This window comes from Corapipo altera, unplaced genomic scaffold, assembly GCF_003945725.1.
Source record: "Corapipo altera isolate COAL_440 unplaced genomic scaffold, ASM394572v1 62, whole genome shotgun sequence".
Lineage (NCBI taxonomy): Eukaryota > Metazoa > Chordata > Aves > Passeriformes > Pipridae > Corapipo > Corapipo altera.
In genome coordinates, this window is record NW_020884894.1 from 12415406 (window position 1) to 12427352 (window position 11947).

The following is an 11947-nucleotide window of genomic DNA, read 5'->3' on the forward strand; positions in this document are numbered from 1 at the left end:
CTCTCTGGGCTGGTCCGGCCCTTCCCCGTCCCTCTCTCTCTCTGGGCTGGTCCGGCCCTTCCCCGTCCCTCTCTCTCCCGTGCGCTCCCACAGCCCGGGGAAGCCTCGCGCTCCCTCAGGGGCCGCTAACGGCGCGCGCGCCCGGCACGTGCGGGCAGGGCGGGCCCGCGTTCCCGCCGCGCGCTCTCCCATTGGCTGCTCGGGGCGGGGGCGGGGCCGCGCCGTGAGGGCGGCGGCGCTGAGGGGACGGTCAGAGGGGCCAGAGGTGTCCCTGCTGCTCCTCTGGGAAGGGCGAAGGGGCAGCTGGCGTTTTCCTCCAGGCGATGTATTATCTGTACGTTATTCTCCTCAATGTTGTGTTTGTTGGCTCCAGAAGTAAAGTGTCGGTGCCCTCTTGACGAACAACCTCGCTTTTACCTTACCTGTATTTTAACAATGCTTCGCAACAAACTTTTAACAACACGGTCTTTAAACCTGGGAAAAGGTGCCTTAACTGATTACGATGACTAAGCTCTGCCATCTTTACTGGTGCCAAACTGCCTGGCTGGCTTGCCGGCTGTTTGCCCACCTGTGCCAGTTGCTGCCCTGGGGAGTGACCGCAGAATGGACTCAGGACTGAGCGAGGGCCTGGCAGAGTCGCCCTGCCTGGAGCAGCTGATAATCCTCTCTGGATGTAGGATGGCTGCTCCTGTTACCTGTTGCCTTCTGGCACTTTTGTTACCTGGCATCTCCTTGTGGCAGCGGCTGCTTTCCTGCTGCCTCCTGGCAGAACTGGAATGCAACAAAAAGCTAGGAAAGGGAAACTTGAGGTGGCCTCTGTAAGAAGGGAAATCATGAAACTGTGTTTTAATTTCTGCTATATCTGTAGCTAAGTAGCAAGGCTTGAGGGATTGGGAGGGGTGTTGAGCTCTGTGAGCTGTCTGTGAGCCTGTTTCCAACTAATGGAAAAGGCATTCAATTGATACACAGGTTCTCTGTAGTTTTCAGAGAGAATGGCTTCATCTAAGACTTGCACTACCTGGCTCTCTAAAATAGCTTAATAGTAAATTTAGGTTGTCTTGCTGATGCTGATTCTTAAACTGTTTGGATTTTCTTCTCTGAACTGTAAACATATTAATTATTTTTATCAGTTACATTGACTTATTTTTGTCATTCTGATTATCAGTTTTATTCTCATTATGACATTACTGGTCTGTTTACATCTATTTTGTGTACCTAAAAGTCTGAGATGGGTACTTCATAATTATGTTGGCTTTTTGCATTAATGTGTGATCTATAATGTTTTGGAACCATTCCATACTGTTTATTCAATTAGTTTGCCTGGCTTGTGTATTAAAAATCTTTCTGCATCTTGGAAAGTAATCTAATTTTCTATATACCAGAAAGATAATCTTATTCTGTAAGAAATTTGACATGATTTTCAATATTCTATTTGTCCAGGCCATAGCTGTTTCTCTTCTGCAGGAGTGGTCAAAGACTCATCAGTGCTTAAAGAGTTTCAGGAGAGCTGTCTTCAGCAATGAGCTTTTTTCTTGAGCTGTACAGGTTAAACACTAATTATACAGCACGTGCTCGATGAAAACAGCACGTACTGAAGCATACATCCATGCAGCAATGCTGAACACAGAAACACCATCACAGAACTCAAAAGAAGGATGCAGTTTTCATCTTGTTCTCAATGAATGGCAGCAGTAATAGGCTGGAAAAGTCATAAGAAAAAGTAACTTGGCTAACAGAAAGTCAATATAGAAACCTTTTTTAAAATTTAGGTGCTTATTTTGGATATTATACACCTCCTTTTTGTCAGAACTATTTCTTCTTACAATGGAATCAAAATTTGAGATCAATTTTCATGAGAACTTGTGACACCTCCCCGTGCCTGAAAAACTCTTCAATTCTCAAACTTGTTCTTCCTACAACCTCTGCCTCCCATGCATTTAAGTCGCTCTATTTCCAACAATATGTTATGGCCAAATTTTTCAAGATTTTGTTTTTCATCGGTGTGAAGAGAAGTGGATTGTACTAAAAATATTTGAAAGTATGCAGAAACTTGATTGCAAATATTTAGTGGGTCTCAAGATGCAGGTGTTGGAGTTGACTGTTATGAATGTCTGGAATCTTACTGATAGTAAATTTGTAGCTGTGAGAAATGCAAACTTTGTGGAAACTATTTTCCTCTTAGTAGACCTGTTTAAATTGGGGGGAAGGGATGGGGTGATATCACAATTCTTAGCTTCTGACACCGCTTTTCATATTGAATACTAAGAGCTAACTTTTTGCAAATGAATTCCAGGTCATAGAATTATCTTTTCAGTGCTAATGTCTATTGAGTATTTCCTGTACTGACATGTAAAATCTTTTTTTCTCACTTGTATAATTTGACATCTCTGTACTATTTGCTGCTGGTTTTTTCAGGTAATGTATGACCTTTCAATCATTCCATTGTCTATTTGCTTCTGCTCTGGTACTTGGGGCCTTATCCATTGCCTGCAGTTCTGCACCTCATCCACATTTTACAGAAACTGTTGGAATTGTGTGATTCCTCTCCCTTCACTTACGTGCTTGGCAGCAGCTCCTTCATGGGTAGAGCTGTTGTTTTTCCTCTCTGCTGAATGTTCCAGCTCTGGCAGTGTCAGTTCCTTTACCAGCCATCTGCCTTGCTGGCTCACTCACTATCTTAACAGCTCTCCTTCTCAGACTAGATGTAAGTCCTAGGGAGTATGCCATCACATGTTAATTTTTTATTCAGAAGCTTTTAAAACAGTTGTTGCTGCACACAAATACCCTGTATTTCAATCCTCTCTATTCAGTCCTTGGCAGTTGGTCGCTTTCTTCAGCCTCATCCTTTTCCCAGGTTCCTTTGCAACTTGTTTGTCTATCTCTTCTTCTCCTAAATTTTTAGAGTAATTTTCTTCAATTTGACAACCTAGTTTGCCCCTGAGTTCTATCTGGAAAGTGCATGTCTGAATGCAAGGACAGTCTAGCCCAGTTCTTTTCGTTGTTTCACAGTAACTCTACAATCACTGAAAGAAGCATCTAAGTACTTTCAGATGTTACAGAAGTCAGGTAATAGCTCCTGAGGAGTGTGAGATTGATACCTTTGGTCAATAAGTTAGATAATAACTTCTTTGTGGTGGTGTTGGTGTTACAGATGGGATAGATTGTCTCGTAGCTCAGGGGCTGGCATATTGCTAAACAATCTAGCAATCTTTTTGATGAAAAGTCCTATTTGCTTGTAAGCTAGTCAGGCCTGGATGCAAAATTGTTTTATGAAGCCCCAAGAGTATAGTATGCCTTATTATAGGAGCAGTTTGTTTTATTTTTGTACTCTGTACCTGCTTTATAATCTTCCAATAGCTGATTCAGTCAGATAGTGTTGAGAGCTTTATAAACCACTACTTGGGTTAGTGCAATTTCAAGTTAGAGAAATGAATCACACAGATAATAATTTCAATAGAGACATACCAGATTTTTTTTAATATATATTGATAATTCTTTCTCAGACCCTCTGCTCCTTTCCTGGACAAATTCAAATACTGTTTATTGCTAGTGCCAATTAGTCAGCCAAGCATCTGCTCTGGCAGCTGTCCTCACAAAGAAGGCCCCAGAAGATTAAAACTCCTGGGACACTGATAACATGTTAGATGTTACTGTTTGTCATCTTCTAGGTATCTTCCATACTTCTTGTTTCTTAATGATAAAGAAAACTGAGTGTGCTTACAGCAGTAACTAGTAATTAGCAAACTGGATTTTGTTTCCCCCCTGTTCCTATGACAGCATAAATTCAGACCTGTCATGTTATGCCTCTAGTGAGGGACTGTGCATCTGAGAAAGGTTTGTTCCAATCTAAACCCGTGCCTCTCAAACAGGACTTCTCCCATTGTGATGCTGTTATGCTGCTAGAAGTGTGTTCATAATAGATCCCTCTGTTCTGGGCTAGAAAGTTAAAACTGTATTCTTATATTGGTAACAGAATTTATGCCAGTATAATAGTTCCAGTGGTACAGAATAGTCTTACTAAAAGTTACACAGTGTCATTCTGGTATTTTTTTGTGCACAGAAAGTGAAAACAGTCAAGTAAGACAGCAGCATGGAAGAGAGTGAGAGTGTTAATTAATTTTTTTTCTGTCTTTCTCTCAGACAAGTCAACTCCCTAATCCCAGGATGTGACTTCCAATAGGAAGGTAGCACAGTGTTAGTCTTTGAGGCAGCAGAAGTTGTCTCCAAACCCTGCTGAGTGAGGTACTCAGGTGTGGTCATGATAAGCCTTATAATTAATCCTAACCATGAGAGGCAAACAAATTTGAAAATGTCCAGAAGTCTGCAGCTATGAACTGGTAACTAATATACTTTTTCTCATTAAGTGAAGCTGCAGATATCTTATGCTAAAAAGAGCAAGTAGTCAAGTCCAAGAAAGCTGGAGACAAAAACTGGTGCGCTACAGTTTATCTTCCCTGCTTGTTACTAGGATAGACTCTGTAGTCTGGATTCAAACTAAGCATTATCCTATTAATATTAAGGAATGTCATCGTTGTTAGGTGAACGTGCTGTCTGTGTAAATTTACTGTGCTGGAAGTAACATGTAAACTTGCTTCACAAGAATAAAACTATTCACCAGAATGTGATTGGAAGGGTATTTTAAGAGCAGATAAAATCTACTTACGTGCTAGGCTAGAAGGAGCTAGCTGCTACTTAGCATGCTATTAACTAAAAGAAATCTCAATTAATTCCCTCTGCAAAAAAAAAAAAAAAATTGTTAGGCCTTTCAAGTTTTCAAGATTTTGTGCTTTAACTAATTTCAGTTACCAAAGAGAATTCCTGTTAACAAACCAGTCAAAATTTGAACTAATACAGTTAAGGAAGTGTGAAGTGAATAAAAACTTAATTTTTGCATTAGGCTGATAAACTCTTTCCATCATGGAAAATACAGAGGCCTTAGCTTCATCATAGTTTTTACACTGTATTCTAATTAATCAAAACTATCTGAGTAAGTCACACTTCCAGCTGGCACGACATGCTCATTGCAACCTCCTAAAGTAATAGGAACATCACTGCAGAGTTTATTAATCTTCCATCCTTCTTAAAACAAGGCATGCTGTTCCATTTATGTATAATATGTTCAGTAAGAAGTTAGATTAAGTGACTTTTCATATCCTGTAAAAGTGTCTAACATGATACAACTTGTGTTGTGGCACAGACATAAAGACTAGGTATAGGAAAGTGCTGAATTGGGAAATCTGGAGCTGAGCCTTGTGGTATTGTCAGAAGTAGCTCTTCAGAGGCAGATTATGAAATTAGAGCTTAATCTCTGCTTGACATAGAGTTAATATGCAGCCATTCCAGGGCTGAAGCTGTTTACTGGTTCTTCCATCTGTCAGGATTTTCCTAGCTTTTCTGGGAAAGAAATACATACATTTGAAAGTGAGATTGCACAGAGGAAAGCTTTCTTTGAGGCTGTGTTACAGAACCCTTTGGAAGGATTGTAGGTAGCTGCTGGCAGACCACCAGGTGAATGGGTGGAGTGGAAACAGTTATTTACAATAACTAAACACGCTAAAGATCCTTCTTCTCCTCTTCCGTGTGACACTTGAAACTTGTTTGTGTCAGAGAAAATAGTGTGAAAATAATAATAGTCAAAAGCATTAAGACAAGGAAAGTGATAGACCTGAATGAAATCTACATAGGGGGTTTTTGTTTCTTTCTTTCTTTTAGGACTGGGCTTAGCTTTTGCTTTCTGAGTACTGTTTTGATGTGGAAGATATGAAGAGGAGAATATTGGGCTAAAGCTGGAGGTTCTGGGAAATGATCAGGAAGCTTGTTTTTAAAAAGTTGCAAATATCTGTCACTGGTGTTATTTGAAAGTTAATAGTTTAAGAAGGAAGCTGAAATGACAAGTTCAGGGCCTCCTCTCATTGAATAAAAATCCTTTTATAGCCAAGATATGCCCATCTATTTACAGCAATATACAACTGGAATTAGGTTTGCCAGTCTGTGGTAGCCAACTTCTTGTGCTTCATTTCATTGTACATTGTTCTTTCAAAGGAATGCTTATCAAATAGCTGATACCCTAGCAGTAACAAGAGTAATTTACAGAATTGCACCTTATCAGTTTTTTTCAGTAATTTTCCCACCTTTGCTGTGGGACTAAGAAAAGTTTCCCTGGGACTAGAAACAATGAAGGGCTGTTTTTAGACTATGGAATCATCTTTCCTTTTGCACTGCCTTGCCACGTTCGAAGGGTAACCGCAACTTAAAGCTCTCTAGAGCTCTGTCATGAAAAAGGGATGGTTTGTGCATCCTCTGTGACTGCCAGGATCCTCATCTCCACTGTATGTCAGCAAAGGATGTATCCCCACGCTCGGGAATTAATTACACACTCTCATTGCCAGGGTCTCTTCCTCCCTCTCTCTCTCTCTCTCAAAGAGGCACTAAGGGATTCCAATATGGATTTTATCCTTCTTTCCTCTCACTCATGGGGACAAGAGAACACAAACTTCTATCCTCTGAATAGATCTACTAACATATCCCAGTCCACAAAGAAATAATAAAATTAACAAGGTTCTTATCTTTCTTCATTTGCCTGTGGCAGTTCTTTAGCTTGGATAACAGACTCCTGTCTATGCTGCATTTTCTAGACTCTCCCTGTCATCTGCTGGTAGGGTCCTCAGTGGAGTTCAGCTTGGAGCTGGATGAAGGATTCTATGGATAAAGCTATTAAACTCTGGTCTCTCATCTCTGTGACAGTACTGATTTCACAGAAGTAACTGTGATAAAGGAGACAGGAACTGAGTAGTTTCTCTTCCAGCCTGAGACATTTGAAGTGTTTCAGGGCACACTCACTATTCTGATTATTTTCACTTGTCATTTCTCACCGAGACAGAATTTCTCATTGTTTTCAATACCAGTGACAGACAGTTCTGCTTAGCAATATGGGAAGGGTGGAGTAACCTGTATAGAAAGCTGCAGCCCCTCAACAGATAGCTGCTTATTGTTCTTAAATAATATTTTCTCTTCCCAGAAAAGGTTAAACTCAAATTTTCTCTATCCAATAACTGCTTGGTGAAGAAAGAATACAAAGTTGCACAACTTCCTGAAGCAAGTGATGATGAATTTTTCCACTAGCCTCTTTGCAGTTACCCTAAAGGAGTCTATAGATTTTTACCCCTTTCTCCAACATGGTCATATCAATGTTTTGAGTAAGTGAAGGGAATAAAGTGACTACTTAACTCTTCTTTTGGCAAAGAGGAGAGAGATTAAAGCAAGCTGTCCTTGCTTAAAAGTGAATAGATTCTACTGTACTTGAAGCACAGTTTAGGTGGGAAAGAACTAAAAAACCACCAAAACCTGTGTTGAAGCAAAAATGTTAATCAATGTTAACTCATTTAGAAATAGTTAAGAGGGACAGATGGAATGCAGTGATTCTGTCTCTCTTACATGAGTCATTTTTGAAATATATTAAAAGCTGGTGTGCTTTTCAGTGACAGATATGGCTTGTCATTTTAGAGGTTATTTTTGCTATTGTTAACACTGAAATAGATTGTGCTTGAGTAACAGTAGCTGACAGAAGTCTTAACTACCTCAGAGAAAATAGTTGTCTTGCATTTATTAGCTTGGCTTTCAGGTTTGAGGAGCTGTATGTGGTTAAACTTTGAGATTCTGTAACAGTAATAGAATCCTGTTCAAGTTGATGCCCTTTAGAACACAAGGGAGCGAGGGTGAGGAGTGGGGGGTGACTGTGCAGTAAACCCACAGTCACAGTTAAACCCACGTTCAACCCTTTCCCCAGTGGATTCTCTGAGAGAGCACTGAGCCCCCGAACAGAGCCACGCTCTCTGCAGTTGGCACTGACCTCGTCGTGCACCAGGGGGATTTTTCCCTTGGGGTGGTAAGGGTCAGCTCACATGCAGAGTGCTTGCTTTCTGCTCTTTAAATATATTTTTAAACCTTAAAGTTGTAGCACAAGATTCAAGCCTGAGAGATTGCTCAGTCTCCTTCATCTTCATGGAGATTTTCTCTAACCATAAAGTTGCTTGTTCCTGCTCTGACCCGAGAGGATGTTTGCTGGTCACTTCACTAAGGCAAGGCAGCATTCTGCTGCTTTTAGAGTAAAAGCTGAGTGACTCGAACAGGGCCAGGGTGAGCATGATTAAGTTAAGAATCATCAAAATCTGGTGACTTCCCAGTGGACAAATACAACCTTATGTGCAGGGCTTGCCCCATGTCCCATAATTTTCCTCTTCTCACCTCCATCCCAAACACTAGAAACAAAGCTGAGTAGAACTTAAAGCAGGAAAATCTTATATTCATTGGAATTCTGCATAGATTCTGTTCCCAAACTACACATTTCTCAGGAACTAGTTGTCCTAAACAAAATAAAGTGGAAGTGAATATTTCTGCACAAATCTTTGTCAGCATTGTGTTGTCAGCTCAAATTATGGACTGTCCCTCTTTACAGCAGTGTCACAATTCAGCCATAGTCTAACATTTTGCCAGAATTTAGAGTGACTTTGACCTGTGAGACATAAAAGTACATGATTATAGCAATAATGCCTGAAGTGAGGTTACAGTTTTCTTCTGTTTACTCCTGAATGTTGAGGAGAACATACTACAAATGCTTAAACACTACAGTTAAATATTCATAAGTTAGAAGCTATACCTTCAAAAATTGCTGAAAATATCACTTGCTACTTGAAGGAAGTTATTGGGATTACTCCTTTCGAGTTAGCAGGCCCTCTCTTGTAAGAGGAAGCAATTCAGTAATTGCTTAAATGCACATTGCATTGTGCATTTAAATATCTTCTTTGAAGAGTAGACTTGGGAGTATCATATAAGAGTTTAAGGGCACTTATGGGCATAAGTAAAATCTAGTTATGTTTAATGCCAAGCATTGCTAGAATTCAAGCAGAGAATTTTTACTATACAATACATAAAATTATTTTTTCTCATTTTAGAATTGTAGAAAATACGTAGGCCATCTCAGCCACAATCCAGGGAACAAAAGACCACATTAAAAAGATGTTTTGGCAATTCGAGGTACTTCGGTTCTCCTTAATAAAGGTATGTGTCTTGTCATTCTCCCTCATATAGATAGCAGTAAAAAAAGTCTTTGCTTTTCAATAGCACATTTTGATTTTTAACTATAGCATTTTTGTACAGATTGTGCTTACAAGGATTTTTTTTAAGCCTTTTGTTACTGTATAGTGTTGTCATAAGCATGGCTCTAATGTTAAAAATATATCCAGGTCAGGTTTTCGTGCAAATAGACTTTTACTTAAGTGTAATGGAAACATTTCCATAACTTCAGCAGTCTACTGTAGAAGTTAAAATGAACATTTCCACAAAGAAATTGCAACTTGAGATTTAATGTACTGTGCTGAATACATGGTAACTGGGAAGGTTGCAGCGGATCCTACATCTGAAAAATATTGATTGTCTATTGCCCAAGCTGACGTGCAAGCAATTAGCATAAATGTTCTATTTGCAATAGCCTTTAGCATAAACAATGTCTGGGGACACACGTGTCATTTTGAGTATATTTTGGGCAGACCAGGTCGTTGGCTCTATTAAAAGCTGCCCCAGCTTCATTAGTACAAAGCAGCTTTGTCTTTGTCCTGACTGACCAGGTAGAAACACGAATGTGGCAGCAAGCACAGAGTCTGGGTTTGTGAATTATGGCAGTGTAGGGGTGTGGTCAGAGCATGCTGCTTGGCTTCTCAGATATTTGAGTGGCTTCTTGAGGGCTATTACAGCCAGCAGCAACAGAATATATACTGCTGAAATGTCTACAGTGGCCTTCTGCTATTAAGCCTCTTATTCCTACCCAAAAATGAGAACCTATTTTAAGGTTTAACAGTGTCCTTTTAAATTAGAGGCAAACTGCTCCAGGGAGATATTCAGAGTGGGCTAGGCAGTGGATACCATCACTAAACAGAGCTAGATCTGTTAAGATCAAAATGGTTGACTTGTCACACTATAGTAATTGTTCCCTGTGGAAAAAATTCAATAGCACTGCTTAGATCACACATAGCTGATCACGTGCTCTGAGGCTTTGCTGGTGCTCAGACTAAAAGGCAGAGGGAGGGAGGAGCTGTGTCAGGAAATCTTGTCATCCTGCTGGGGAGGGGGGAAGCTTGCCTTGCATACAGTCATGTGCACCAATTGATTTTTAATTTTACACTAATGCACTGTTATAATTGTTAACTTGATTGATTCCTAAAAGGCTACAGACATTGTGGTTATGCCCCTGCATGTCCAAGGTACCTGCTGGGAGGAGAGCTTTTGGATGTGCAATGACAGTCAGATAGTACCCAAACTGTTCAACTTCTTTTTATTACAGTAAAGCACAAAATCTGTTAATCTGCAGCCTATATAAGACAAATTGAATGGATGCTATCTTGGAAATGAATTACATACCTGAACCTTAATCATTAGTTTAAAAAAAAAAAAAAATCCTAGACAATGAATATAAGAAGCACTATGTTTCTATCCAGACTGGAGAATCTCTAATAACATGGGAACTGGTGCTTTTAGACAGTTGCCTTACTGCTCCCAGCAATTGTCCTTCTGGCTCTTTTTCTGGTTTAATACATGACATGAGGTACAGGGCATGCCTTAGACACAAAGAAATTTGAGATACGGGGCAGAAGTGAGTTAAGGCGAAGCGCTAGGAGTATACTAATTAGATTGTATTTGGTATTCCAAAGGAAGCAATTTTTTAATCTTAGTTTGGTTCTTCAGTTTCTTTTCAAAACCAGCACAGAAGCTGTGCAAGTCCCTGGTCTGGCTACAGGCAGTCTCTTAGGTTAAACTTTTCTCACTATCTACACCCAGGAAGAGTGCTGAGTTTCTGTTTTGCCAGCCTCCCCCTTTCCATGCCACACTGAGAAATTTTAAGTTATCCCGAATCACCAGCATCACAAAAGGGGTACAGCTGCATGCTACTCAGTCTAGGGTAAAACATAGTCTTTTGATAGCTGAGGAATACTCACTGATCCTGTGACAACAGTAGCTACTACAGTACAAGCAGTTAAGAACACTTGCTGCTTGATTATGCACATTTAATAGGCTTGCTCAATTCACTATTCATCACCCAGCACTAAGAGGAAGCCTGAAGCATCAGGCATAGCAACAACAATGCTTGGCTGTAAATGACTTCATGTAGGATGCAACTTGTCATTTGGCCTTAAATACAGAGGAATTTTTTCCTCCCTTTTTCTGAAACCTCTTCACAGAAACACTGTGTCTGCTACACTGCCTCTAACCCTCTGCTGCTTGTCCCAGCTTGGTGGGGCTGGGGATCCACACAGAAAGAAGTAAGAAATGATTGCTGTGCAAAATTTATACAAGCAATACAGTTAAGGAGGGTACTCAAGGAAACCATTTTGCAGTCTTGACTATAGCACTACCTTACCTGTATGACAAACACATCTTTTCCACCACTGAACCATGAGAATAGGAACAGGATTCCACCAGCAAATGAATATTATCAGGGGTTTTTTTCCTACATCTAACTAAGCACAGATATTTGCAGCTAACCAGCCACCCCGCTCTTCCTTTCCCCACTCCCCGGAAATTAAAATAACAAAACTACTCAAAAAGCATATGCACGGCACCGCTTTGTTCCCCGCGCTCGCCTCGGGGGCTCGCTCCCCGCACACCCCTCGCGCCTCCGGCACCGCCGGCTCTCGGCTCGGCCAAAGCCCCGGCAGCTCGGAGCAGAGGGCGGCCGGGGATGCAAGGCGGAGGGGCGGGGAGGGAAAGGCTTTACCTGCCGCGTTCCCCCGCGGAGCCAGGGGCGCCTGGAGCTGCTGCATCCACGGCGGGGCGCGGCGGGCGGGCACTCAGAGCGCCGGGGCCATCGCCGCGCCGGGAGCGCCGGGGAGGGACCGCCGCCGGAGCCTGGGCGAGCCGCGGGCACACTCAGCACCGGGGCGCTGAACAGCTCCAC

General features: G+C 41.3%; 1 long non-coding RNA gene across 3 annotated transcripts in view; it reads left to right on the forward strand.

The window, feature by feature from the left end:
- Nucleotides 1-220: 220 nt before the first annotated feature.
- LOC113948964 overlaps nt 221-11947 on the forward strand; it is a 48256-nt gene continuing 36529 nt past the window's right edge. For all 3 annotated transcript variants that reach the window (XR_003528279.1, XR_003528280.1, XR_003528281.1), the window contains exons 1-2: nt 221-334; nt 8952-9057. This is a non-coding gene — a long non-coding RNA (uncharacterized LOC113948964). The remainder of the gene's footprint in view (nt 335-8951; nt 9058-11947) is intronic.